This window comes from Rattus norvegicus, chromosome 19 (assembly GCF_021556685.1).
Source record: "Rattus norvegicus strain SHRSP/BbbUtx chromosome 19, alternate assembly SHRSP_T2T, whole genome shotgun sequence".
Classification (NCBI taxonomy): domain Eukaryota; kingdom Metazoa; phylum Chordata; class Mammalia; order Rodentia; family Muridae; genus Rattus; species Rattus norvegicus.
Genome location: NC_141552.1, coordinates 43,743,508 through 43,766,292, shown reverse-complemented (window position 1 = coordinate 43,766,292; position 22,785 = coordinate 43,743,508). Strand labels below are relative to the sequence as shown.

The window sequence follows — 22,785 nt, the reverse complement described above, 5'->3', positions numbered from 1 at the left end:
TCCATAACACCTTTCCATTTATTTCAACCCACTTTATGATTTCTTTGTCAGTGGCTGGAAATAACAAGAGCTTTTCCAAAGTCCCATTTAGACAGATCATAAGAGAGAGTAATGACAGACAGACAGCCACCTTGATTCTTCTTGGAGGGGTCCGACACAGAAAACCAGGTAAGCTGTGTTCAGCCTTGGAAGGGGGAAAAGAAATAAACATTTGAGAGGGAGCGAAAATCTTACTGCAACACTACACTTTACTCTCTCGAGCACGTTACTAAAGATATTAAGTATGCTAAAGTGATGTCATGGGAAACATCTCTACATTTAGATATGCTTATCTAGGTGTGTGTGTGTGTGTGTGTGTGTGTGTGTGTGTGTGTGTGTCCATGCCCATGAGGGCTCTCAAGTGAAAGTCAGGTGACAATGTGTGGGAGTTGGTTCTCTCTTGCACCAGGTGGTTCCTGGGAACCAAACTTGGGCTGTCAGGCTTGGTGTCTTTAGTGCTGAGACACCTCTGCCCCTTGTTGTTAAAAACCTGACTAATAAATGAGGCAACTCTATTAAGTTCAGAATAGAGTTTAAAGTTTAATATCGACCTGTCTGCTTGGCTGTCATATTTTGACCATGATTACTTCTCTTTGATACGCACGTGTAAAACTGCTCAGACATCAGGCACCGAAAGCTCAGAATTGGGGCCAGTGAGTGGCGCAGTGTGTGGAAGTGCTTGCCTCCAAGATTAGAGAGCCTGGCACTCACGTGGTGCAAGAGCAGAACTGACTCCAACAGCTACATGTATGCTAAGACACACACACACGCGTACACATGCACCCACACACGATACATGCTAAATTGAAAACAGCAAATATTTTTTAAAATGTACCAAACAGACCACATTTCTATTCTCTAATAAAACAAGATCAAAATTAATACAAAATAATTAAGTGGGAGGAGAGGAACCAATCATTTGGAAACATTGGGTGGGGGCTTATTCCATTTCTTAGGACAGAAAAAAATCAAAAGTACAATTGCAGCTAATGCAGGGGTCAAAGGGTATGAACCAGTAAAACTAACAATGTGCAAACTGAACCAAAACCCAACTCGTTTATTTAGGTGTTTCCATTGTATAAAAAAGAAATCGAATGAAATATTCAACTCAAAAATTAGAAAAATAACTTCTTCCTTTAAAAAATTACCAGAGGGGTTGGGGATTTAGCTCAGTGGTAGAGCGCTTGCCTAGCAAGCGGAAGGCCCTGGGTTCAGTCCTCAGTTCCGAAAAAAAAAAAATAAAAAAATAAATAAAAAATAAAAAATTACCAGAAAAGAAACAAACTCCCCACCACCCACCAAATTGGAGAAAAGTAAATATAAAGTCATAGAATCCAGGCCAGACGTGACAACACTTCTGTAATTTCAGCACTCAGCCATGGGCCCATGGGCAGCCTCATGTGTATAACAGGCTGTGCCTAAGAACAACAACGATGAAACCATAAGAAATGGTAAATAAAAGCCATTAGTTCACGAGTAGACGTAAGAGCTGTGCCTTTGGAGGAAAGCTAATACAATGTACCCTGGGGGAACCACCCTTCCCCAGTACTGCCTAATATAATACCGACTACCACCAGATACACCCAATACCACCAATTGCCACCTAATATACCCAAAACTACCACAAAGGGCTGAGGTTTGAAGAATGAGAAAGGGGACAAAAATTGTATTTTTTAATTATAAAGGATATTACCATTTTAATAATGTGGCAGTTCAGACTGTCGTTCCCATGGAGTTGGGGGGATGATGGACAGGCTTATATCACACATACTCTTCAAAGCAATAAGGACCCAGTGAGACCATAAGGAGTTCTGAACAAAGCATAAGGGAGAAGGGATGCCGGAGATGTTGGCAGAGCACAGTAACCGCTGTTATTCTAGGGACATTTGCTAACCCAGGGGAACGCTGACATTAGTCCTTGTGGAGGGTGTACAACAGACATTAGAGCCCAAGGCTGGTCCAAGGTAAAGACCCAAAAGGAGACTTTCCCACAGAGCCAAGCTCATGAGGGTGATTTGCTCAGGATGAGGTTGAATCGGGTGTGGCCATGCCCCGCATCTGTGGGCACAGTCGCCTCAGTTTCAGATACAGCAGCACCGGGAAATAAAGGGCAACTTGGAGAAACCGTTTCCTTACAAATGTATCTGGAGCTCAAGCGCGTGGGAAGTTAAGGCGGGCTGAGACCCTCTACAGGTGTTTCGGAAATGGTGGAGTGTCTGCCCCAGGTAGAAGAAGCTCTGCTTGATCTCTGCTTGGGGCCTCAGGGATTTTCAGAAATAATTTGCAAAGGGAAACCCAAAAACAGCCGATAGAAACAAGCAGGGAACGGGGGAACAAATCCCGGTGAATGAGAGCTAGGAGAAGGGCAAACAGCTAAACCTAACCTAAAAAAATAAAAATCAATCCAGCGTGGCTGTAAGAACTAAACGAAACTTCCTGAAATGCAAAACAGCAATGGAAATACGAGTCTCAGATTCACCAACATAAGGAGAATCACAACGTTTGAAGGCAGACAAGAGGACACTTCAGGACACAGAGACACTAGCAGGCTATACAAAGGCGTTTATGTAACGCGGAGCTGAGCATACACCTTACATTTACTGAGTTCCAGTCAGAAAGGAAAGAGAGCCTCATGGTGATAGCACAGGCTTTTAATCCCAGCACTTGGAGGCAGATGGATCTCTACGAATTCAAGCCAGCCTGGTCTACATGGTGAGTTCCAGGACAGCCAGGGCAAAAAACAGACAGACAAACAAACAGACAAACAGACAGACAAACAAACAAGAATCATATCTAGTGATAGGCTCTAATTTCAAACAGGGTAATACATTTTTAAAAGATTACATTAACAGTCTGAGCTGTTACCCTGAAGAATAATTCAGTATTTATCCAATTCTTTGTGTGTTTCTGCTGACCTCGGAAAGAGAAGCCTCGGTGTCCAGTGTCTATTATTCAACGGCCTGTGGGAAATATTCCCCGCACGCACCCTTTAGATCTAACACAAATGTCTTGTTTGGTTTCTTTTCAGTTTCACAAGGAAAGGGGACAGGACTGGGGCACTGACTGTTCCGCCTTTGATCTCAGGCATGATTCCGGCTTGTGGAATAAATGAGAAATGCTTGTTGATTTAATTAAAAGAACCCCATTGGCTGTGCTAGCCTGCCTGCCTCGTGGTGCCCAAGCAAGTGCACTGATAAATGGATCAAAAGCTGTGCATGCCATTGTCCCAGGTCTTTCTCATCTATCTTGACAGCTTTTGAGAATACGAGTCAATTTCTCAAAAGCAGTTTATTGTAAGACTTGAAATACCCAGTTTCCTACCTGGTACCTTAAATCATTTCTTCCTCCCTAGGGACAACTGGTGAACTATCTCCGAATGTAGCCTTCTTGTCAGTTGACACAAAAAGCTGATTGGGAAGAGGCCACCTGTCTCTTGGGGAATGCTAGCTGGCCTCTGAGATGGGGACGCTGGAACTGCTGCCTGGGGATAAATGCACTACCCCAGGGCAGACTCAGTTCCTGGCCCCAGGGATATACCTCCAGTGTAAGACCTCCAGTAAAGATTCCTGCTAGGCCCAATCACAGACACTAGTGGGTGTGGTCAGAAAGCCCGCGGCACAGCCGGTTCAGTCACTCTACAGGCAAGTCACCACTAAGGCCAAACCTTAGGAGAAGAACAAGACAACATCAGTGGCTGGAGTTACACATCTGTAGCAGCCGCTCACCAACCCATTCTACATTGCCACTGAAAGTTCTCAGGAATATAAACATTTAGGCGTGTGATTAAACAGTCAAGTGATATGGGTAAGGGTATATCTCTGTTATTTTTCTAAAGATTTGAGGTGTGTGTGTGTGTGTGTGTGTGTGTGTGTGTGTGTGTGTGTGTGTGTGTGTCCGTGGATGTATGCCACATGTGCCTGAGTACTGGAAGAGGCCAGAAGAGGAAGCCCGATTACCCGGAGCTCGTGAGCCTCCCACCGTGGGAGCTGGGTCCAAACATGAGTCCTCCGGAACAGCAAGTGGTCTTGGCCACGGAGCCTCTTCTCCTCCCTCATTACTGTTCTGTGTGTCGTCGTGGTAAATATCATTTTGGGGTTTCTATCCCAATAGATTATTTAGTTCCCAAATAAAAGTCATAAAGCCTTTATACTTTTAATAAGCCTCTGTGCTATACTGTCTTCTTCCCTGTCAATAACCCTGAGATCTCACTTGCTGTGTTCTGCCTGGGCCGCTGCTATTCCACCAGGCCGGCCCTCGTGGCCATGCGCTCATGATCCACCAACCATTCTTCCTGAATTTCTCTCAAGTCCTGTCCCTCAAGGTCTGGTCCTGTCCCCTATTCTTGTGAAATTGAGGTTTCTTCCTCCTTTCTCTTCTCCCTCCTCGTTGTCCCTCTCTCAGACCCCGAGCCTGCGAACTGAAGCCCCGCCCACCTCTCTTCTGTCCAGCTACAGGCTGTTGGCATCTTTATTAACCAATCACAGATAACCTGGGGTAAGGGGAGTTTTAAATAACAAAAGCTGCTGTAAGTTAGGATCTGCTTGTCATAGAGCAACCAGATCTCAGGGTACAGAATTTAGCAGATGAATACACGCAGCAGCAGACCAACCCACTACAATGTGTGTTTATGGAGGAATGGGGAGTGTTGTATGTTGTACGTATATGATACATTTTGGTATACACATGTGTATGCATACATGCAAGGGACTGAGAGGTATGCCAGGTGCGCCAGGTTTCTTCCTCTGTTACCATCTATCTTATTAGCTCAAAGCAGAGTCTCTTACTGAATGAAAGAAAGGAAAGCTGTGTTTTGTGCTGGCCAGCAACCTTTTGGAGTCTTCTTGTCTTTGCCTCTCCTACCCCAGTGAGCTGGGGATTTGAACTCGGGATCTAATGCTTGCAAAGCAAGAACTTTTGCCCACATAGCCATTTCCCAAGCCCATCTATGATGTTCTTTATAAATGTTATTAACAGTTCAGGGTCTAGTTATAGAAGAGCAACTTCTGTGTAGTGGGAAGGTACTTCCTGCTTAATAGCTATGCTCCCAAAAGATAATTGACTAGACTAAGAGCCAATGACGTGCTTTGCCTTGACTGTTACATTTTATGTATTTAAATGCTTTTTACATCTAACCTTACATTTTGCATTGTATGTTATGACTGCTAATTCACAGCAATCAATCAGTGACCTAAAAGTTTGCAAGCCGATTTCAGGTCTTGGCTCCAAGATGATGACGAAGAAGAAGAAGAAGAAGAAGAAGAAGAAGAAGAAGAAGAAGAAGAAGAAGAAGAAGAAGAAGAAGAAGAAGAAGAAGAAGAAGAAGAAGAAGAAGAAGAAGAAGAAGAAGAGGAGGAAGAAGAAGAAGAAGAAGAAGAAGGGTAGGAGGAGGAGGAAGAGGAAGAGGAGGAGGAGGAGGAGGAGGAGGAACAATGGTTGTGCCAAAAAGGGCCAAGGCCATGTGCAGACAATTCACTGCATGAACTGTGCCTGGTGCATGCTCAAGGATAAGGCCATTAAGACATTTGTCATTCAGAACTTTGTAGAAGCCATTGCTTCTACAGTCAGGGACATATCTGAAGCAAATATCTTCAGTGCTTCTGTGCTTCCCAAACTCTATGTCGAGCTGCATTACTGTTAGCTGTGTCATTCATAGCAAGGTCATCAGGAACCAATAACATGAAGGACTGAACACAGTCATGAAGTGGAAATTTAAGGGTTCTTTAGAAAGTCAGTTGTGTCAGATGGTGTTTTACCAGGGTGAATATGTGAAGGAGTGTTTTCCTGAAGCAGACACAGGTGAAAGGATGTTTTGCAAAGGCAAACACATGAAAGGACACATGATAAAGCATTCTTCACTAATGACAGGCATGTATTGGTTCACCTTGTATGCCTTGTTGAGCTCCATTTGTCGTGACTCCATAGTGAGAAACACACCAACATTTTTCTGACAATGTGCTAGCAGCTTCTTGTTGCTCCAGCAGACTCGGGGTGATTGGCAGAATGATGGCAGTGGATACAGACTCACATAGAGTTTTGCTAAGACTTTTACGTGCTGAGGCAAGACATGGAGTGAGGCAAGACCCATGGAGGACACGTGGTGTTTGGAGGGAGTATCAATAGAACTCAACAGACTGAGAGAGAGGCTTGCTTGTAGAGAATGCAACACTTCTTGTGTTTTTTGCTGTTCTTCAACTCGTCAAGAGAGGCCCTCCTGATGACCAGTGCCAATTCTGCTGAGGCCTGGCTGCCCCTCCTAGGTCATTGACACTGCTGCTGCTATCCTAACACTACTAAACTGGACTGCTGGTGAACCCGTGAAGTGTTTGTGAGCGGATCGAGCTGCCACTGCTGACCTGTGAGCTGAACTGCTGATTTCCTGACAAATGCAGATGGAATTTGCTCCAAAGAACTAATTCTAAAGAACCATTTCTAAACAAGTCCACTCCCCCCATATCCTTTCCTTTCCACGCCTCTGGTGGGCGGTGGGCCAGAAGGAAGGTTAAAGTGTTTAAGAACTCATATTAAAAGTAGGGTTTGGAAAATAAAAGTTTACATCCCCACAATTTAGACCTACTGACACTGTACCACCACCTCCCCCCAAAGCCCACGTAAAGAGGTGGCTTCATAAGGGCAGAAGGAAAAACGCCTTGGAAAAATGAAATGGAAGTGATACTTAACAATAGACAGGTTGCAAGCCGTGGTGGGACAGTGTGAATAGAGAGACTGTGACTGTGGGCAGGACACAGATGCATGATGGGATACCCAGCTGGCTCCTCGATGGGTAACTCCTGATGAGTACAAGAAAATGATTCCTATCAGAGGAGCCAGCAGTGCACCGCTGCTTTCTATTGCATTTGTGAAACTTTGTTATAAGGTAGCAAGAAGCCACTGACACTCTCCTCCGTTTCAGAATACTCAGGTCTTTCTGAGAAGCCAGCTGAATTTTTCCAGAACAATCACAAAGCAATGCTTTGGAATAGGGAGTTGATTAAGTTGTCATCTAAAGGAGAGGGACACAGAAACTAAAGCAAGATGATTCAATATGAGGCATTCCACAACAAGTCCAGATGTCACAGTGTGGCCAGCGATGCTCAGGAAAGACACCAATTAGATCATGTGAGCTCCATGATCCAAATGGGCTGCTGCGTGTACAGCAGTATGTACAACTATGTGAACAGACAGTGCTGACAGCACGGAGTGCAGTGTGCAAGACTGTGCTTGTGAACACCTGGAAAGAACCAGAGATGTGCGACCTCCATCGCCTCGGGCAGAAAGGCGAAAAGCATAGTGAAAGACACAGATGCCAGGCAACCCACACTTCTGAACTCCTCTCCCTGCCTCCTCCCTCTTGTGGCTTCACTTCTCCAGTCAGTGCAAGAGAACACTGGCCCAGGGGAGCAGTTGTGAGATCTCTTATCAAAGGACTTATCAACCTTAGATTAACTGAGGTTCTCTCACATATGTGCACCACCCCCAAAACCAGAGAAATGTATAAAAGTGTTTGGTGACTAATTGTCTAGCGTTCTGCCCCAGCTCTACATGGAGGAACTTTTCCAGGTAGATTCCAGTGGTTTTGTGAGCCATGATGGGGTTCACGTTAAGGCAAGATATGGACAGCTGCTCCTCCATCCGTGATTTTATCCCCAGAGAACAGCTATGTGAAAGCGCTGTCGCCAGCAGGGTCTGTGTCTTTAGGGTGGCTTTTCAGAGGGAAAGTGGCAGCAAATGCACCTCAGGAGAAGTCCTGCCCACTGGGACAAGAAAACATTGGCTCCCAGTTTGGAAGCTAGGAATGGAGCAAAGCCTTTTCACCACCATGCTGATCCTCCCCACCCCCACCCCTGTCCCTCCTTCTCTCCCTTCAGAAAGGCAGATTTGTTGAGTGGTGCCGTCCTTGCCTTCATGTCAGAGTGTAAGCTCTGTCATATTCCTGACTGTTGTTACTGGAATCTTTAGAAAAGGGTTGTTCATTTTTATGTGCATAGATACTGTTTGCCTGCATGCCTGTCTCAGTGAGGGTGCTCTAACTGGAGTTACGGACAGTCATAAGCTCCTATGTGGGTTGTGGGGATTGAACCCGGGTCCTTTGGAAGAGCAGCCAGTGTTCTTAACCACTGGGCCATCTCTCCAGCCCCAATTACCTGAATTTCTAATAAACACAAAACCATGACATAAGTCTTAACTAATTTGATATCCACATTTTTTACCTTTTTCTGTTCATCAGAGAAATCAATCACATGATGAGATGCAGGAATATTCACAGTAAAAAAAAAAAGCAAAGAAATCAGATAAAGAAAAGGAAACCCAGTGATGATCCCACATCTGAAGAAACACTCGTGGAAAGCCGAATGGAAGCAGAGTGGAGTGGGACTCCTGAGGGAGACACACACCACTGCATGTGCTCTGATTCATTCACATTTCTTCGCATGTGTATGTACAGGTATGTACACCTGTGTGCACATGGGGGCCAGAGGAGAGTATCCTGTGCCCTTCTCTATCACTGTCTTATTCCTTTGAGCCAGGGTCTGTTCCTCAGCCTGAGGCTCTTGTTCTCTTGGTTAGGCTAAAAGGCAGCAAGTCCCAGCAATCCTCCAGTCTCCAGCCCCTTAATGAATCAGGCAACTCATTAAGGTCTGAGGGTATAAGGTGTCTGTGGAATCCAAACTCGAGTTCTCATGGTCATTGGCAAGCACGCTCAACTGCTGAACCATCTTTCCAACTGCTCCGTATCCCCACAGCGAGAAAAATCCTACCATAGACTCTGAGGCCATGTTGGAATCATGTGTTTAGAGATAGCAGAGGTTGGGGACAACCTTTCCAACCAGGATGACTAATAATTGTGGTCAGGACTTTCTCTTTTATCAGATATAGTATCAGAAAAGGAAGGACCCACGTGAGTGCCAGTCTCTGCCTCATGCTCTTCACTGTTTACACTGTTACAAAACCTCTGGTGGAAGATTACACATAAGGATCATGCTTCCCCCATGATTACACATAGGATCATGTGTCCCCCGTGATTACACACAGGATCATGCTTTCTCCCGTGATTACACATAGGATCATACTTCCCCCATGATTACACACAAGGATCTTGCTTCCCCCATGATTAAACACAAGGATCACGTTTCCCCCATGATTACACACAAGGATCATGCTTCCCCAGTGATTACACATAATGATCATGCTTCCCTCATGATTACACACAGTCTCATGCTTCCCTCATGATTACACAAAGGATCATGCTTTCCCTGTGATTACACATAAGGATCATGCTTCCCTCATGATTGCACAAAGGATCATGCTTCCCTCATGATTACACACAGGATCATGCTTCCCCTGTGATTACACATAGGATCATGTTTCCCCTGTGTGCAATTATGATGGTTTACAACTATGATTACATCCATCACAAATACTGTGAATAAGAACGTTATGTTTTAAAGGAACGCTGGGGAAATTATGAAACGTGAATTAAGCCAAGAACAAAAAGGACAAATACATAGTGCCTAATTTGTTTTATATGAGGTGCTTAAGCAGTAAATTCATGGAGAGAGTGAAGCAGAAGCTACAGGAGGCTGTGGAGGCAGTCCTGAAGGCTGACAGGTCCACAGTGTCTTTTTGGAATAATGTGAAAACCATAGATGTGGGTGCTGGCAATGGCGATATAAAACTAAATACCCCTGAAGTATATTCTTTTTTTTTTCTTTTCTTTTTTTCGGAGCTGGGGACCCAACCCAGGGCCTTGCGCTTTCTAGGCAAGCGCTCTACCACTGAGCTAAATCCCCAACCCGTATATTCTTAAGAGTGGGTAAAACAATATACTTTGTTATGCATGTTTCAGTAAGACTGTCTTATTAGTATTTCTTTTAATTGTAACAAACTGTGCTTACATACATCCTACAGTTTTACTTCTGGGAGTGCCAAGACACCAGGCGCTGCTCTGTGGAGGCCGGCTCTGAACACTCTCAGTAGAAAGCATTGTTTCTGCAGAATGGAGGGCCGGGCATGAGAGCAGACAGGGAAGGTGGGAGAGGAGGGATGACCCTGGAGTACAAGCTGAAGCTCCCTGACACTGGCTATGGACTCGCTTTTGAGACGCCTGCTAGCGCCCACATGTACTTCCGTACACATGGCCTCGCACACTGCACTGTGCAGTGGAGAGCCCTCCTGTCTTGAAAAGCCGGTGACGAAGCTAAGCAAGGGGTCCTAGCTCCGTCCTAACTGAGGAGAGACATGGCTGGGCCATGGAGTGGAAGCACCTTTGTTGCAGTTTGGGGCAGTGTGTTTATATTGCTCGTTATCTCCGTGAGTCTGTGGGTGTGAGAGTCGGGTGGCAGAGGTGCCTTATTTAAGCCTTTGCTACTGAATGCAAACAGAGTCTCTGTGGACTTCACCTGAAGATGCCATTTCCTAGGGTCCATAAAAATGGGGTCTGTAGTGAAGCAAATGCTACCACACAATTTTTCACTGCAGAACTTTTGGGAAAGGGGTTCAGAATCCTTTCTATCAACGCTCCTAGGGGATGACTCTAGGGATCAAATTCGGGGTCTTGTAAATGCACTAAGCATCAGATCCCCTGGAACTGGGATTGCATGTGCTTTCGAGCCACCCTAATGGCTGCTGGGAACTGAAACCAGGTCCTCTGGAGGAGCAGCCGGTGCTCTTAACTGGTGAGCCATCTCTTCAGCCCCACGCCTTGGCTTTACAAAGCGACTCTCAGAATTACTTAAAAGAGGCTCATTTGAGAGACACCTGCAAAGAGTTCATATGGCTTTACACGTTGCAGTCCCAGCACACACCGGACTGTAAACGTAATCAGCAGCTGACGCGCAAAGGTCAAGACAAGAGGAAAAACACAGACATTATAGCGGTTTGAATGAGAATGTCCTGCATAGGCTCGGACATTAAAGCACTGGGTTCCCAGTTGGTGGTACTGTTTGGGGAGGTTTAAGGTGGTGCGCCTTGCTGGAGGAAGTGCGTCACCGCAGACCTGGAGGCATTTCCTGCTCGCTCTCTCTGTTCCATGTTTGTGCTTTAGGCGCAAGCGCTCAGCTTCCTGCTCCCGCCTGACCCTTGCCTCTTGCTGCCCCACTTCCCTGCTTTTGCCGACTCATCCAACTGGAGCTGAGTTCAAAGAAGCCCTTCCTTCTGTAAGTTGTCTTGGTCATGGTGTTTCGTCACAGCAACAGAAGAGTGACTGACACATACACCTACAGGGGTGTAACAGGCTTTTTGCACCTGACTCTTTCCCAGACACGCCAAGGATCTGGGCCTCCGAACTCAGACCTGCGGGGAACACCATTTTCTAAGGACGGTGCTGTCTAAATACTTTCATGTACACTTCTGTAAGACTCGACCTGAGTCTTAATTTCTAGGAGACCCACGTGAATGAGATGTGAGACCAGAGACCGAAGCAATAGCTAGAGGATCAGTATTATTCCAGCAAGCTCACGAGGAGAGGAGACCCCAAACAATCCGTAAAGTAGTTTTATACATTCCGTAAAGGGTGGGTTGCAGCGATGGAGATTGGGCATAGGGGGGCATTGGTGAGCTCAATCGACTCTTAGGTCGCTACAAAGCAGGGCAGCATCAGGGTCCTCGAAGTGCATTCCTTTAGATAAGGTTGAGACAGCATGGTGTCCTCACAGCAGGGCACCCAGTGACCTCCAGGAACTGCCTCAGACATGATTGCTGCACTCCCTCCTGAATGGGAGGGGCTGCCTGAGGCTGATGGGAAAAATAACTAGCTCTCACACGTCAACTCCACCTGCAATTGTGTTCACATGTCAAAAGACCCTGGTTGATCCAAAGACAGAGAGGCCCTCCTCCTGCTGGAGGAGCATGGCTTCCCAGGCAGGGAGAGATGTGGATCCTAAGAGACAGATCCAGCCTTTGCCTTTGTCCAGTGGCTCGTCCACCACCCCTTCTCAGTGGCATTCATCTTTGCTCTCTGCTTCAAGGCTACTCAGAGGACTCAGCAGACTCACATGTTCCCCGGACTGAGGCACGCCTGAGTGGAGACTGTTCAGTAGTTCTCCCTGCTGGCGAAACAATGGATTCACTTAAAACCCTCGGTCAAGTGAGCCACTAGCCTGAAACTCCTGAAGAGCAGAGGGGTTGGGCCCAGAGAGGAATAGAATGTGGGGGGCTAGGAGCACCACGTTGCAGCAGAGTGCTAGTGTGTGAAAGGCCCCAGGTGTGACCCCAGCACCTCAGATAAAATATTAAGAAAGAAACTAAAGGCATGAATGTAGTCAAGGATATCTCGAGAATAGCTTAGAAGACTAGAATGTATATCTTTACTTAAATGCACGGATACTTGTGGCATGATGTCACAGGTGAGGCAGGTACAAGATAGAAGGAGGCCTGTCATTGGACAAGAAGGAAGGATGGGCGGGAGAAAAGTTTGAAGGAAGGGGAGGAGACTGGAACGGAAAGGAGAAGAGACAGGAGGCAGAGGGAGAAGAAGCTGTGGCAGGACAATGGATTCTGCTCTGTGTATTTACAGGTTATTTCTAATGTTCTTAAGAGATGGATGGTACTGGGCTTTGTATGTTTAGGTGGGCAATTATAGCTTATCAATTGGGCCAAAGGTTATTGTGTTGTGTGTTCTTTCATGTGTAGATTTAAGTGTAATGGAGTGTGGGGTGGCTGGTCAGGACTGCCACGGAATTGGAATGTGTGCTTCTGGCAAGACAGCCAGCAGATATCTTGGGGCACTGAGGTGCTGGACCTAGGGGGATAAAAGGCAACCCTACTTTTTTTTAATTTTATATATTTTTACAACAACAGATACTTAGTTTCTTCAGTCTCCAAACAGTGGATCTTACTAATGAAGGGCAAGGGGAAAGCCACTGAAGAACAAAGTGTCCATAATGATCACCCAGATCAAGATGCACAGCTAGCCCAGTTCTAAGAGTGGACTGACTGTAGGTGTTGACTTTGCAGCCATAGGATTCAAACTCAGGGCCCTCTGCAGGCGAGGCAAGTGCTATACACAACCCTCACTGCAGCCAGTTGACCACTTGCCGGCCTCCTTTCAATCTGTCAAATCATCTGGACAACCTAAGAAAGTTACCATTTCGGAGGACTAAAAGAAAAATCATCTCATGATTCCCAGAGAACTCTTTTGTTGCCATAAACAGCGTGCACAAACAGACGCGTCCATCTGCTCTCTTAAATACTATTTCAACAGCAGTAGCTAACAGTGTTATGTTAACATTTTAGAAATTTTCAAGTTGAAAATAAACCGGGGAATCAAAGTCCTCTGGGAGTATTTCATGCCTAAAGACCAGTCAAAATGCCGTTCTTTAGTCAGCCCGACTCCCAGAGTAAAGAAATGTGTGTTTGCCGATGTCAAGTCATTTCGAGTGAAGATGAAAATGGTTCTTAGTTTATGTGTACATGCTCAGTGGTTTCCTTTCTTCCCGTGTGTGTGCAAGGGACTGAGAGGGTATGTTGATTAAGCAATGGTTGGATTGTTTTTCAAAGGAAAGAGCAGAAAGTGTGTGTGTGTGTGTGTGTGTGTGTGTGTGTGTGTGTGTGTGTATGTGTGTGTATGTGTGTGTATGTGTGTGTCTGTCATATAGTACAAACTTGACCTTTAATACATACATTCACATTTTGAGGGGTAGGCTTAAATTTGGAAATTACCCAACAGACCATTCACCTGGCTTCTTTCTTTTAAGCAAAAATAAAGCAGAACACCCCCACTCCACACAAACCCGCACACAGAGAAGCTGAGTGGGGTCGTGCAGGCCTGGTGTTCAGAGCTGAAGGGAAAAGGCCATCCGCCTCCCAGGTCCCCTGACTGTGCCTCTGGTGTGCTCTTGATCAGGCTCTCCTGCAACAATGTCGTGTTTGCACACACATAAGATGTCCAGATGCATTCTCCTCCTGAGTCTAGGCCGACACTCCCTCTCACCTGAGGCTCTGCAAAGCACAGACCAGCAGCGATGCCATCCTTAAGTGGCTCATGTGACTGTACCAGGGGGTGCAGTGAGGATCTCTTTCACTCGTGCCCACCACTGTGTCTTCAGCCCCAGGCAGTAGTTGGTCCAAAACAGATATTTAACTGAGTGTGTATTGAATGGATGCTAATCATTTACACAATTGAAAAACATTCATGCTTCTTTGACAGCCTTTTCCCATGTTATTGGAAATGTGGGTAACTTGTGCTGTGCCAGTGTCTGTGGCAGTACACCCTGGCTGGGAGTGTTTCTGAAGAGCTGAATAAAGGCTGTCAAGTTTTCCTCTGTGAGGGTGTCTCTCTTTCTCTCTTTGGTATTGAGTTTGAACCAGCGACCTCAGAATTGCTGAGTTCATATTCCATTCACTGAGCCACACCCACTCTAGGTGGGACTAACAATGACTCTGTATCTGATCATGAAGACTTCGTGCTTTTGCCTGTGCCAGTGTGCCCTGTCCTTAATGCATGGTCACATTGGGCTTTGTGGATTTCTATTGTCTATGTCACCTAGTATCTAGTGCACTGAACTCCATGGGATGATGGACCGGGAGACATTATTAATCTGTGTAGAGAGGGAGGATCCCATTAGTACCATAGTCTAAGACAGGAAACTTCTCCCAGCAGTAACAATCATTTTAAAAATGGCAAAGAACTCATCAGTTTCTGGAATGTGTAAGGAGGCAGACAGTGGTACCCAGAACCTTCGAGGTGAGGGCGACAGCTGTGGGCAGAAGACTGTCGCCCCAAAGGCACAGAAAATGAGTAGAGAGACCCTGCATCTGAGCCACTCTCTGTGCATTCAGCCTCAGGGGGTCACTGCCCTCTCTTGGCTTGTTGCCCCACCCTGTTACCACATGTTCTTCTCTGACTCCCCTCTGCTTCCTTCTGTTCCCTTTGAAGGCCACGTGGCTACGTGGACACATCTGGATGCTCTCTCCATCTTAAGATCTTTAGATCAGTCACATCTGCAGGTCTCTCTTTACCAACAAGGTGCCGGCGAGATGGAGATTTCCAGAACCGTAATTGTGATTTCAGTATGTGAAACATAACAGAAGGAACTTTCAGAGTGTAAAAATATGCCAAGTGGGCTAGAGAGACAGCTCCGTCTATAACAGCACACACTGCTCTTGCAGAGGGCTGGAGTTCAGTTATCAGTTCTCACATCGGGTAGCTCACAACAGCCTGTCTTTGGATCCAGGGGATCTGATGCCTCTGGCCTCTTTGGCACCTGTACCCGCATACCCTCCACTCCCCACAAATAAGTGGATCTTCAAAACTAGGTCACTTGTTGAGTTTAGTGGTGCACACCTTTAATTCCATGCTTGGAGGCAGATGCAGGCAGATCTAGGCCAGCCTGGTCTACACATAGAAAGTTCCAAGTCAGCCATGGCTGCTGTGTGAGAACATGAATCAAAAATAGAAAAGAGGGCTGGAGAGATGTCTCAGTGGTTAATAGCACTGACTGCTCTTCGAGGGGTCCCGAGTTCAAACCCCAGCAACCACATGGTGACTCACACCCATCTGTAATGGTATCTGATTCCCTCTTCTGGTCTGTCTGAAGATAGCTATAGGGTACATATGTATAATAAATTAAAAAAAAATTGAAAAGAAAAAGAAAAATAGGTCACATATATCAGACTTATGGATCCTGAACCGTACGAGGTTACATTCCCTTCCCTCACTCATTTGACCTGCTTGCTGAGTCCTCTGGGGCACTCTAAGCTGCCCTAAGAAGTCTGCTATCCCCAGTAGACCTCCATTCCCCTGCCACCTCTCCATCTACTTTATCAGACCTTTGGATCTGGAACTATACAGACCTGCTGATGTCAAACCATACAGCCCAAGGATACCCATCAGAGGCCTGCCACACCAGGATGTTGAGTTTAACCCCCCTCAAAATACCTTCTTACAACAGGACCATCCAGAGACCAAAGTCATCCAAATGGATGAAGGCCCTTGAAAGAACACAAAGAACACATTCAACAAAAGCCAGAGCAATGTGGCAACCTCAGGGCACACTTAGCCTATTACAGCAAGCCCTGGATATCCTAAGACAACCGAAACACAAGAAAATGATCTCAAATCCAATCTTATGAAGATGATAGAGGCCTTTAAAGAAGAAATTAGTAAATCCCTTAAAGAAATACAGCAAAAGATAATTAAACAGGTAAAGGAAATAAATAAAACTGTTCAAGACCTGCAAGTGGAAAATAAAACACAAACAGGAAATCCTGGAGATGGAAAAACCTAGAGAAAAGAACGGGAACAACAGATGCCTGCATCATCAACAGAATACAAAAGATGGAAGAAAAAATCTCAGGTGTAGAAGATACAATAGAAGAAACTGATACATCAGTCAAAGCAAACATTAAATCTAAAAATTCCTTATGCGAAACATCCAGGAAATCTGAAATACCATGAAAAGACCTAACCCAAGAATAATAGGACTAGAAGAAGTTGAAGAGTCCCACCTCCAAGGCCCAGAAAGTATTTTCAACAGAATCATAGAAGAAAACTTTCCCAACCTAAAAGAAAGAGATACCTATAAACATACAAGAAGCTTATAGAACATCCATTAGATCGGACCTAAGAAGAAAATTTTCCCACTACATAATAATCAAAACACAAATCTGTAGAACAAAGAAAATATATTAAAAGTGTCAAGGGGGAAAGGCCAAGTAACATACAAAGGCAGAATTGCATCTGACTTCTCAGTAGACATTGAAATCCTAGAAGAGCCTGGACAGATATTTCACAACCTCTAACAAGCCACAGAGGCCAACCTAGGCTACAATATTCAGTCTAACTCTCAGTCACCACAGATGGAGAGAAAAGGTATTTCAGGACAAACCCAAATTTAAACAATATCCATCCACAAATCCAGCTCTACAGAAAATACTAGAAGGAAAGCTCCAACCCAAGGAAGACAACTGCATCCAAGAAAACACAGGAAATAAGTAATTCTATAGCAGCAAAAGAAAGATAAGTGCGCGCGCGCGCGCGCGCGCGCACGCACACACACACACACACACACACACACACACCTTAATACCAACAACATCAAAATAATAGGAATTAACAATCACTGGTCATTAATATCTCTCAACATCAATGGATTCAATTCCCCAATAAAAAGACATGGCTAACAGAATGAATGTGAAAACAGGATCCATCATTCTGCTGCATACAAGAAACACCACTCCTGAGCCATAAAGATAGACATCACCTCAGAGTAAAAAGATGAAACCAAGTTTTCCAAGCAAATAGACCCAAGAAGCACACTGGAGTAGCCATTCTAAAACCGAATAAAATACTTTCAATCAAAATTAATCAAAAAAGACAGAGAAGGACACTTCACATTCATCAAAGCAAAAGTCTTCCAAGATGATATCTCAATTCTGAACATCTATACCACAAACAAAGGGCACCCACAGTTGTAAAAGAAGCATTACTAAAGCTCAAATTGCACATTGAACCCTACACATTAATAGTGGAAGATTTCAACACCCCACTCTCACCAATTGACAGGTCATTCAGGTAAAAACTAAACAGAGAAACAATGAAACTAACAGACATTATGACTCAAATGGACCTAAGAGACATCTGTAGAACATTTCACCCAAACACAGAAGAATTTACCTTCTTCTCAGCACCTCACAGAACCTTCTCCAAAACTGACCATATAGTCAGTCACAAAGCAAGCCTCAACAAATACAAGAAAGTTGAAATAACACCTTATATCTTGTCAAACCACTATGTATTAAAGTTGGATTTCTACAATAACAAAGGCACAAGAAAGCCTACACACTCATGGAAATTAAGCAACTCTGTACTCAATGATCTCTAGGTCAGGGAAGAAATAAAGAAGGAAGTTAAAGACTTTCTAGAATTCAATGAAAATGAAGGCACAGTGTACCCAAATTTATGGAACCCAATGAAAACAGTGCTAAGAGGAAAGCTGGTAGCACTACGTGCCTCCGTAAAGAAGTTAGAAAGTTCTCAGACCGGCAACTTAAAAGCACATCCGAAAGCTCTAGAAAAAAAGAAGAAGCAGGCACACTGAAGAGAAGTAGAAGGCAGGAAATAATCAAAATCAGGGCTGAAATAAAGAAAGAAAGAAAACAATACAAAGAATCAATGAAACCAAGAGGTGGTTCTTTGAGAAAATCAACAAGATAGACAAACCATGAGCCATAATAACTAAAAGACAGAGAGACAGTATCCAAATAGACAAAACCAGAAATGAAGAGAGAGATGTAACAACAGGTCTTACTTCAAAAGCCTGTCCTCCACAAAATTGAAAAATCTTAACAAAATGGACAATTTTCTAGACAGATACCACTTAACAAAGTTAAATCAAGAACAGGCAAACTATCTAAACAGCCATATTACTCCTAAGGAAATAGAAGCAGTCATTAAAAGTCTCCCATTCCCCCCCAAAAAAAACTATTACCAATACTCCTCAAACTATTCTACAAAATATAGACAGAAGGAACACTGCCAAACTAATTCCATGAGGACACAGTCATTCTGCTAACCTAAACCACACAAAGACTCAACAAAGAGAATTTCAGACCAGCTTTTCTTATGAACATTGTTGCAAAAAGTACTCAATAAAATACTTGCAAACAGAACCTAGGTACACATCAAAGATATTACCCACGGTGATCAAGTAGGCTTCTTCCCAGAGTGTAGGGATGGTTCAATATAAACATAATCTACCGTATAAGCAAACTGAAAGAAAAAAATCGCATGATGATCTCACTAGATGCTGAAAAAGCTTTTAACAAGTTCCAACACCTCTTCATGCTAAAAAGTCTTAGAGAGATCAAGGATAAAATGTGCCTCCCTAAACGTAATCAGAGCAATATACAGCAAAGAAATAGCCAACATCAAACTAAATGGAGAGAAACTTAAATCAATTCTACTAAAATCAGGAACAAGATAAGGCTACCCGCTTTTTTCTATAGTACTTGAATTTCTAGCCAATAAGACAAATAAAGGAGATCAAAGAGATACAAATTGGAAAGGAAGATGTCAAAGTATCATTACATGTGAATGATATAATAGTTTACATAAGTGACCCTTAAAATTCTGCCAGAAGACTCCTACAGTTCATAAATACCTTCAGCAAAGTCACTGGGTATAAAATTAACTCAAATAAATCAATAGCTTTCCTTTATACAAATGATTAACAGGCTGAGAAAGAAATTAGGGAAACAACACTGTTTACAACAACCACAAATAATATAAAACATCTTGATGTAACTCTAACCAGGCAAGAGAAAGACCTGTATGACAAGAAGTTCAAGCCACTGAAGAAAGACTTTGAAGATCTCAGAAGAGCATAAGGAAAGAGCTCCCATGCTCAAAGATCTACAGGATTAACATAGTAAAAATAGCCATCTTACCAAAAGCAATTTAAAGATTCAATGGAATTTCCATAACAATTCCAACACAATCCTTAACTTTATATGGAAAAACAAAAAAGCCAGGATAGCTAAAATAATCCTAAACAATAAAATAATGTCTGCAGGTATCCCCGTCCCTGATCTCAGTAGGAATAAAAACTGCATGGCATTGTTTAGGAACAGACAGGTTGATCAATGGAATAGAAGACCCTGAAATAAACCCTTTAGACACTTGTTTTTTGACAAAGAAGGCAATGGAAAAATAAAATATCTTCAATAAATGGTGCTGGTCTAACTAGTTACCTGCCTGCAGAAGAATGCTAAGAGATGCATATCTATCACCCTGCACAAAACTCAAGTCCACGTGGATCAAAGACCTCAAGGTAAAACAGGATACACTACATCTAACGGAACAGAAAGTGGGGAACTGCCTTGAACTCATTGGTACAGGAGACAACTTCCTGAACAGAACACCCATGGCTCAGGCTCTAAGATCAACACTTGCTAACTGGGATCCCATGAAGCTGAAAATCTTCTATAAGGCAGAAGACACTGTCAATAGGACAAAACTGCAGCCTATAGATTGGAAAGGGCTCTTCACCAACCTTACATCTGACAGAAGACTGTTATTCGAACTTTATAATAGCTCAAGACGTTAGACACTGACAACCCAAATAACCCAATCAGGGAAATGCAAATGGAAACAACCCTGAATGGCTAACCCATCAAAACAACCCATCAGAATGGCTGAGATCAAAAGCAAAGTGACAGCAGATGCTGGCGAGGATGTGGAGCAAGGGGGACGCTCCTCCATTGCTGGTGGAAATGCAAACTTGAACAACCACTTTGGAAATCAATTTGGCAGTTTCTCAGAAAACTGGGAATAGTTCTACCTCAAGACCTAGCTATAGCACTCCTGGGCATATGCCCAAAAGATGCCCCACTGTGCCATGGACCACTTGCTCAGCTACATTCGTAGCAGTTTTATTCGTAAGAGACGGGATGGTGAGGAAGGGGGGCAACCGCTGGAATGTAAGGAATTACAGGGGACAGTTCCCCTCTTCTGCTATGCAGGTCTTTAGGGATTAAAATCAGGTAAATAAATAAAAATAAAAAGAAAGAGAGTATTTTCAAGCCCCAAAACAGAAAAAGAAAAAAAGCACAGAAAGAAAAAAGGTCACATGAACCTAACTTGTCTCAGACCTGGAGTTGGTGTCTCTCTTGCAAACCTAGGTGACAGGGAAACTGCTCCGTCAATGCTTTTCCCAGTTAGGGGGACATTATGTCAGAATATGGCAACTGTCAATCAAAAGGAGAGCAAGTTTTGTTTAAAATGTTATTATAAAGATTACCTTCGTGTGCGATGTTGTCTGTTTGCTTTAGAAAATAACGAAAGTGGACTCAAGGGATCTGGAATGGGTCCAGAGGGAGCAAAAGTGCCAGGAGACGGGCAAAAGGTAGGGTGTGTACAGGGCAGGAGGAAGACCGCTGGTTGTAGTTCACAGAGAAAGAAAAGGACGAATAGGAGATTAAAGACTTGGGTGGCAGACAGAAAACCAGAAGATAGGTAGACAGATGACAGACAGACGGACGGACAGACAGACAGACAGAGTCAAAGCTTGAGAGACAAGGTTTAAGGCAACGAATGAAGGAGCTAATGTGACGGTGGCCAGCTCTGCCATCCTCATGGCCAGTGAGAAGTGATGGGTGATCAGAAGCGACTGCTCACAGAAGCAATGGCCTCTTGTCTCAGGGAAACCACCACCTTGTTTTTAAGGGCTAAGTCAGACCTACGCTTTAATTCCCTTTACTTAGAGCCAGTTGACAGGAGATTACACCATTCATGTTTGAATACCTGAGACTCACCAGGAACAGTTTATTGCTGCTTTATTAATTTTATTACATTCTCTGTGCCTGTGTGTGCAAGCGTATGCATGGGTGCACGTGTGCACGCGTGTGCACATGAGTGCATGCTGCGGTACACCTGTAAGGTCAGAGGATGACTATCGGGTCATCTACTATATGGGTCTTTAGGGATTAAAATCAGGTGTCATGCTTAGTGGCAAGCACCTGTACTGAGCCATCTCACCAGCAGGCTGTGTTGAGTCAGGGTCTGGTAGCTCAGGCAGTCCTCCAACTCACTATGTGGAACTCACTGACCTTGAACTCTTGACTTTCTTGCTCCCCACGTCTGAAGTGTTGGGATTATAGGTGTGTACGTGTCCAGACATTATGGTCTGAATACAAACCAAACTGAAATGACAACACAGGGAACAGTCAGACATTTGAACTTGGCTCTGGAAACATTCCCTATTCAAGGGCTCAGCGGTAGATGTTGAAGCCAGGAAGGAGAGAGGAGGGTTATATAGAGCTCACTGCTTGGCCCCAGATGGACAGTTGACATAGCTAGGATAACGTAAGTACTGTTTATTCCCTCAGGACCCTTGGCTTAATTAAAAGAATGTGGAGTAAACACCATCATCCTTGACGTCACATATGCAGAAGCTCCAGGACCAGGGTCAGCTGTGAGCTTTATATCTCCACCTCACAGTGGGCCCAGCTCGGTCACAGGGGCTGTGTGCAGTAGGTGGTGTGAGAAAGGGCACATTACAGTTTGAAGACATGAAGGCCAGGAAGGAAGTGGGAATCACAACATTGCTATGCTAGGAACAGGCAGGAAGGGGATGTGGGAGCCGTGGAAGTTAGCTAAGTCCTCTGTCACAGCCGGAAATCAATAAATAAGGCCCGGAGTTAATAAGCCAGAAATAGATGGAGAAGTTTATTATTTAGAGCTATGGGAATAGCGACCCAGAAGAGAATAACAAATGCTGGCAACAGCTCACTTCAGGGAAGCAAAATTTAAAGAGAGGGGCAGGGGAGCCTACAACAGGAGAATGATATCTTTCTGTAACTATTATTTAGTTGTTCCTTAGTCAAATGCATGTCACTCCAATAAAAAAAGTTTTAAACAATTGTATTTAAAAGACTAAAAAGTCCCAAACAAAACCAGAGCCTTGTGTGATGTGTAAAAGATGAATCAAGGCGTAGGAACACATGAATGGCCATCCGATTAACAGAGTGAGCTTAGGATGGCCATTCGGCTTCCTATCACCCATGTCCGCAGTGGAACTCCCAGGAGCTGTACTTGGAGACCAGAAGAGCAGGTCTACCCTGGGAAGGATACTGGCTGCTATTCAGGGGTCAAGCAATAATTTAAAAAGATGCATGTGACCTCTAATCAGGACCCGTGTGTGCCTTTTGCCACTTACCTTCCGCTTGACAGATGTGTGAGGAACCGAGAGAGAAAGAGACTCTTTTACCAGGGACCCTGGCTCTATTTGTATGTGACCACACACTGCAGGTGAC

General features: G+C 44.3%; 1 long non-coding RNA gene across 2 annotated transcripts in view; it reads right to left on the bottom strand.

Annotated features, from left to right (window-relative positions):
• LOC147999419 (uncharacterized) overlaps positions 1–22,785 on the bottom strand; it is a 28,118-nt gene extending 5,333 nt beyond the window's left edge. The window contains exons 1-2 of one of the 2 annotated variants that reach the window (XR_015643608.1): positions 22,689–22,785; positions 21,509–21,672 (exon numbers count right to left, since the gene is read on the bottom strand). This is a non-coding gene — a long non-coding RNA (uncharacterized LOC147999419). Of the gene's footprint in view, positions 1–2,954; positions 3,051–21,508; positions 21,673–22,688 lie in introns of those variants that run through there. The other variant, XR_015643609.1, reaches the window with a different exon arrangement.